Genomic DNA, 6,238 nt, shown 5'->3' with positions numbered 1-6,238 from the left:
TAATTATTGACATAAGTTATTCCAACACTTCAAAAAAAGTTTACAATAGAGACAGATTCTGTGTATTAGCAAATTCACTCTCTGAATTCCGTCATTGTTCTTAGCACAAGTGGTTAAGTCCTGAAAGAACAATACATCTTGTTCATATCCAGTGCAGCTTTTTCCAATCAGGCATTTTCAGTGTTTTGACCCAGAACCTCCATACGTAGAAATCAGTGTAGCTCCGCTGAAGCAGATGATCTAGCCCTTTGTGTTTCTGCCTAGCCATTTATCCTCAGATGTGCAGCTATGATTACACCTTGCACACTGCCTGCTGCTGCTTTTTTCACCTTTCATTTGATCTGTATGGGCACGCATGCGCTGCCTCTGCACTTTCCTACATTTTGGAGCTGCAAATGTGTTTGTAAGAGTTCCTTAAAACTTTTTTTTTTTCTTTAGATACATGACTGGTTACCTGAATTAATCACTTCTGAGCAGCTTGCCATCTCACTGGCTTGTCAGATTTGATTTTCATTGCACCTACTCTGATAAATCATTAGAAATGCTAATGATGAGTCTATCTCAAATATGTTCACTTATACTAGCGTCAAAGTTGCACTGTTCTGCTAAGTTATACTGGCCTCTAACAAATGCTTCAGCAGATTCCCCAGACTTCTGGCTGTTCTGGTGAAAACGAGTTCTTTCATGAAAGACATTATGTTTAGGCAAAACACATCATATTTCTGAAGGTCATTAATCATCTTTTTTTTCTCCAAGGCAGTTTTGAAAATGTGCTCAGACTTTCTGCCAGTGTCATCAAGGAGTAGTTAATTTGGATTTCACCTTACTGTTCTTAAATTTTGTGACAGGCTGGAGGCCAACACTGGCACATCTACATGTGCTATTAATATGAAGGAATAAACTCTGGAGCCTATTGCTCTGGAGTTTATTGCTTTCCAGGCACCACATTTACACATGTACCTGGGAGCACAGCATGTTAAGCCAGATTGGAGCAGCCCTAGGTAACAGGAGGAACCAGGGTTCAGTCTGCCAGCCCAGGGCTGCTTAACATGCTGCAGGAGGGGCTAGCTGGGGCACAAGTGTGCTTTAGTGTGGGGCTAGCCAGAAACTAGCCCCGCACTGAAGCATCCTCATGCTCAAGCCAGCCCCTCCAGCATCTACATATATAGTGCTTCAGAATAAAAAACTACCAATACTACCCTGCTGTGGAGTTTACTCAAGCCTAGTTGCCCTGCATGTGTTGGCACAGAGACATTTACTGAAGAACTAATTTGTCTACTCCACAGTAAATATGTAGCCATGCCCAGTATAACTTTTACTTTAATTGGTCTATGGGCCTGTTTACAATGAAACATTCTGAAGGACTAAAATTAGATATTTCTGATTGCGTGACAGGAACACTTTTTTCTTTGGTTTATTTCCGTGACCCTGTCATCAAAATCCTTCTGAAACAACATGCATTTGTATGGCAACACCAGCATGTTCCTGGTTAATGGGCAAAGCTTTCCCAAGTCCTGAAATGATGCTGTCTTTGTTCATCTTTCTTGTGAGAGACAACAGGGGACTTGTTTCTAATTTCACTGATGGGGCCAAACTTTACAAAATTCTATGTATATGCAGAGCCTCTGCTAACTTAAAAATAAATAAATGCTGGGTATTTTTAGTTTGCATCATTTTTTTTTATATTGCAATAGTTTCATAGGCATTAGGGCTGGAAGGGACCTTGGAAGATTGAGTTCAGCCCCCTAGGGGTAGGAAGTCAGCTGGGGTCAAAAGGATCCCAGCAAGATAAATGTCTAAATTTCTCTTAAAGGAGTCCAGAGTAGGTGCTTGCACCACCTCTGGAGGCAATCTGTTCCAGGCCTTGGGGGCTCGGATAGTAAAGAAATTCTTCCTTATGTCCAGCCTGAAATGGTCTTAGAGGGGTTTGTGACTGTTTGACCTTGTCATCCCTCGGGGCACTCTGGGGAACAGGCATTCTCCCAGAGCCTGATGTACACCCCTTATATACTTATAGGCAGCCACCAGGTCCCCCCTGAGCCTACGCTTTTCCGGGCTTAAGAGTGCCATGGCTTTCAGCCTCTCATCCTAAGGCCTGTTCTGCTGCCCTCTGATTATGCACGTGGCTCTCCTCTGGAGTTTCTCAAGCTTCTCAAAATCCTTTTTAAGTTGTGGAGCCCAAAATTGGATGCAGTACTCCAGCTGCGGCCTCACAAAGGCTGAGTATAGTGGGAGGATGACATCCTGGGATTTGCTTGAGAAGCAGCTATGGACGCAAGCCAGCTACAACATTGCATTGGTGGCTCATACTCATCTTGTGGCCAATCGTGACCCCCCAAGTCCCTTTTGGCCATGGTGCTAGCAAGCATAGCACTGCTGAGCCTATAAGCGTGCTACAGGGGTTTTTTTTCCTAAGGTGGAGAACCTTGCATTTTTCAGTGTTGAATGCCATCAGGTTTTCATCCACCCATTTTCTAAGCCTGTCTAGCTCAGCCTGGATCAGCATCCTGTCATCAGATGTGGATGCTTTACCCCAAAGTTTGGTGTCATCGGTAAACTTGTTGAGTCCGCTTCCGATACCAATGTCCACATCATTGATAAAGATGTTAAAGAGTATAGGCCCAAGGACAGAGCCTTGGGGGACCCCACTGGTCACAGCACACCACAATGATTTATTTCCAACTACTACCACTCTCTGGGTCTGACCTCAGAGCCAACTCCCCAGCCATCAGACTGTGATGTAGCCAAGACTGCAGTAGGCCAATTTTTCCATGAGATGATCATGGGACACCAGATTCAAGGCTTTTTAAAAATCAAGATCTATGACATCAATCTCTTCCCCCTTGTCCAGGTGATATGTCTCCTGGTCATAGAAGGAAATAAGATTGGTCAGGCAAGACCTACTGTCACAGAACACTCAGGTGCCCTGTGCCTGAGAGCAGAAAACAGCCTGGGAGAGACCCCTAGTGGCAAGAAGAGGGAGGCCCAGCTACCACTTACCAGGGCAGCCAGAGTAACAGGTGCTAATTGCCAGGACAACCTCTGGGGAGCCAGCTGACAGGAAGGGGCAGGGCCTGGCCCATATAAGCCCAGGTGGGAGGCCAGAAGGACAGTTCCCCTCTGGCAGCCAAGGGAGGAAGAGCTAGGCCAGTGCAGACAGAGTGGGGAACTCTGACTGCTTGAGCAGCCCCCAGTCACTGCTGGGGGTTGGAGTGTTTTCCCAGTAGGGATTGAATGTTATTTGGCCAGACGGTTTATCTTTTTATGTTATAGCTCAGGGGCTTTGTGTTTTTGTGTTCACTGTTTTGACTGGAGGACCGGGTGAGGCTATTAGGGGTTGGAGGAGGCCTCATAGGGGCTCCACGGTAGCATGGGGACCCTGGTGCCAGAGAGGGCATGGCATTTTTGGGGTGTACTGACCCCAACCCTAGAGTGGGCCATGCGAGAAGCCCAGAGCAAGGGGGTAGTGAGAAGCCCTGGAGCAAGGGGGCAAGGCAAAGCCCCAGAGTAAGGGGGTAGAGAGAAGTCCCAGGACAAGGGGGATGCAAGAAGCCCCAAGGAAGTAAAGTAGAGGGCCAAGTCACAGCAGGGTCCAGGTCAAAACCACGTCAGTACCATCTGCAAGGCTTGGGCTGTGGTGTAAGGGAGGAAAAAGGAGCCGTAGATAGCGCCCCCTGGCACCGGGGCACATAAAGTGGGCAGCCTCCTGCTAATTACATCAATCAATTAAGATCAAGGCATGGCAGGAGAGTAAGCAGGCAATTGGCCTATAACAGGAGGGTGGAGCCACCAATAGAAAGGCCCCAGTAGTGATATTCCTGTCACACCTACCTACAGCAAACCCATGCTGGCTATCCCTTAGGATGTTGCCATCAGCCAGTTTGTCAAGAATGGTCTCTCTGATAATTTTTTCCAAGATCTTCCCCGGGATAAAAGTCAGGCTGATGGGCTTAAAGTTCCCCGGTTTTACTTTCCTCCCTTTCTTGAAGATAGGCACCACATTGGCCTTCTTCCAGTGTTCAGGCACTTCACCTGAGCACCACAAGTTCTTGAAGATCCATGCCAGTGGCTGAGCTATGATGCCTGCCAGCTCCTCAAGTACCCTGGGGTGTAAACTGTCTGGGCCAGCTGACTTGTAGGTGTCTAGCCTGTCAAGGTGTTCCTTCACATGGTCTGCATTAATTAAGGGTAACAATTCTCCCACACCCTGGCTGTCCTTATGAGCAGGCTATCCCTTGGGACTGGTGAAAAAATGACACAAAATACCCATTAAGCAGATTAGCATTTTCCTGGGCGTCAGTTGTCAGTTGACCCATATGGTTTAGGAAGGGTTCAATGTTACCCTTGCTTTTTTTCTGGCTCCTCACATATCTAAAAAAGGACTTTTTATTGTCTTTGATACGTGTAGCCAGTTGGAGTTCAGCCGCAGCCTTGGCTTTCCTGGTTCACTCCCTACAGGCCCAGACCAGAGCAGAATACTTCTTCTTTGAGGTAGATCCAGTCTTCCATCCTTTATAGGTCTTTCCTTTTAGATGCAGGAAGTCCACAAGCTCCCTGCAGAGCCAAGGTGGCTGATGTGCCCTTGTGCTGCCTTTCTTCCGAGATGGGATAGACATTGCTTGTGCTTTCAGGATCACTCCCTTGGGGAACAACTGCTCATTCTGAACTCCCCTCCCCGCCCCTTCAGGTCATGGTCCCTTAGGACCGCACCAGCAAGCCTTGTAAGCTTGTCAAAGTCAGCTTCCCTGAAGTCAAGGACTTCTGTATTGCTGACTGACTTGCCAGTTTTATGGTGGATAGTGGATGTGATCAGCTTATGGTCACTGTCTCCCAGCTTCCCTTCAATCATTAGGTCACTGATTAGATCATCCTTCATTGCCAGTACCAGGTTGAGCAGTGCTTTGCCTCTTGTCAGTCCCTAGACTTCCTGAGTCGCATAGAGCTCATCCACACATGAGGAAGCTTTGTGGCCAAGCTTGTGCAGTGTGCTCTTCCCACGAGATGTCTGGGTAGCTGAAATCTCCCATGATAACCATGCACTGGAAGCATGCAGCCTCAGTCAGTTCCTTGGAAAATTCCTGGCTGAGCTCTTGATCCTGGTTAGGTCTATAGTAGACTCCTACCATTGTGTTCCCTGTTCCCATTGTGCCATGCTCACCATGGATTTTAACCCAGAGAGTCTCCAGTCATCCACCCTGGATGCCAATGTCAGCTTGAAGGCATGTGTAGCTTTCCTTGACATAGAAAGCTATACCCCTGCCCCTTCTGTCCACACAATCTCAACTGTCCAAGGTATAGCCATCTATACCTGTGGCCCAGTCATAGGTGGAATCCTACCAGGTTTCCATTATCCCTATGAAATCATAGTCATTCTCATTTAGCAAGGGAGCTAGTTCCTCCTGTTTGTTCCCCAAGCTCCTGACATTGGTGTACAGGCACCTACCTAAATGTCCCATTGGAGGCCCTAGTCTTCCCTACACATTGTTCTGGATCTGGGGTAGGGTTGGATTCTCTTGGGTATCTTACTCTGCTGGATTTTCAAAAGTTGCCCAGTGGGCTTGCTGTGGCAGTAGTCACCCATCCCCCGGCAGGCTTAGTTTAAAGCCTGGTCCAGCAGGTCATCCAGTCTGGCTGAGAAGAGCCTCCTCCCTGGTGCAGTGAGGTAGAGGCCATCTCTTCCCAGAAGACTACTGCCTCTCTCACCAAAGAGTGGACTGTGATCATGGAAGCTGAAGCCTTCATGATGACACCAGTGCCGCAATCTTTGGTTAACTACCTCAATCCTCCTCTCTCTCCTCAGCCCATAGCCTGAAACTAGGAGGATCAAGGAAAACACCGCCTGTGCCCCCAAACCCCTAAACCCTGCTCCTAAAGCCCTGTAGCCTCCCATGACCCAGCTGGATTGCTCTGAGCCATGTCATTCATGCCCACATGGATAAGGAGCATAGGGTACTGATCAGTGGGCTGGATGAACTTTGGGATCCTGTCAGCTACATCCTGGATACAGGCTCCCAGGAAGCAGCAGACCTCCTGGGCTAAGTTATAATATATAAAAAAGAAATCACAGCTTATTTCTTGGTTTAAATTAAAAAAACTTGAAGTCAGGCATATGTAACTAGGAATAATGGAAAAGAAATGTAACTAGGAATAATGGAATAAATTGAGGAAAAGAAAAGAAAAGGCTCAGCAGGATTAAAAATGTCAGTCCTAAAGTCTATTATACTATGGACCAGTCTCC

The 6,238-nt window shown here is 47.2% G+C and overlaps 1 protein-coding gene across 6 annotated transcripts in view; it reads left to right on the top strand.

The window, feature by feature from the left end:
• Positions 1–6,238, top strand: part of ERBB4 (erb-b2 receptor tyrosine kinase 4) — a 1,148,078-nt gene that overhangs the window by 740,439 nt on the left and 401,401 nt on the right. The window lies entirely within an intron of this gene.

This window comes from Crocodylus porosus, unplaced genomic scaffold, assembly GCF_001723895.1.
Source record: "Crocodylus porosus isolate Cpor-Errol unplaced genomic scaffold, CroPor_comp1, whole genome shotgun sequence".
Taxonomy (NCBI): domain Eukaryota; kingdom Metazoa; phylum Chordata; order Crocodylia; family Crocodylidae; genus Crocodylus; species Crocodylus porosus.
The sequence above is the reverse complement of the archived record's forward strand: the minus strand, read 5'-3'. Positions and strand labels throughout refer to the sequence as shown.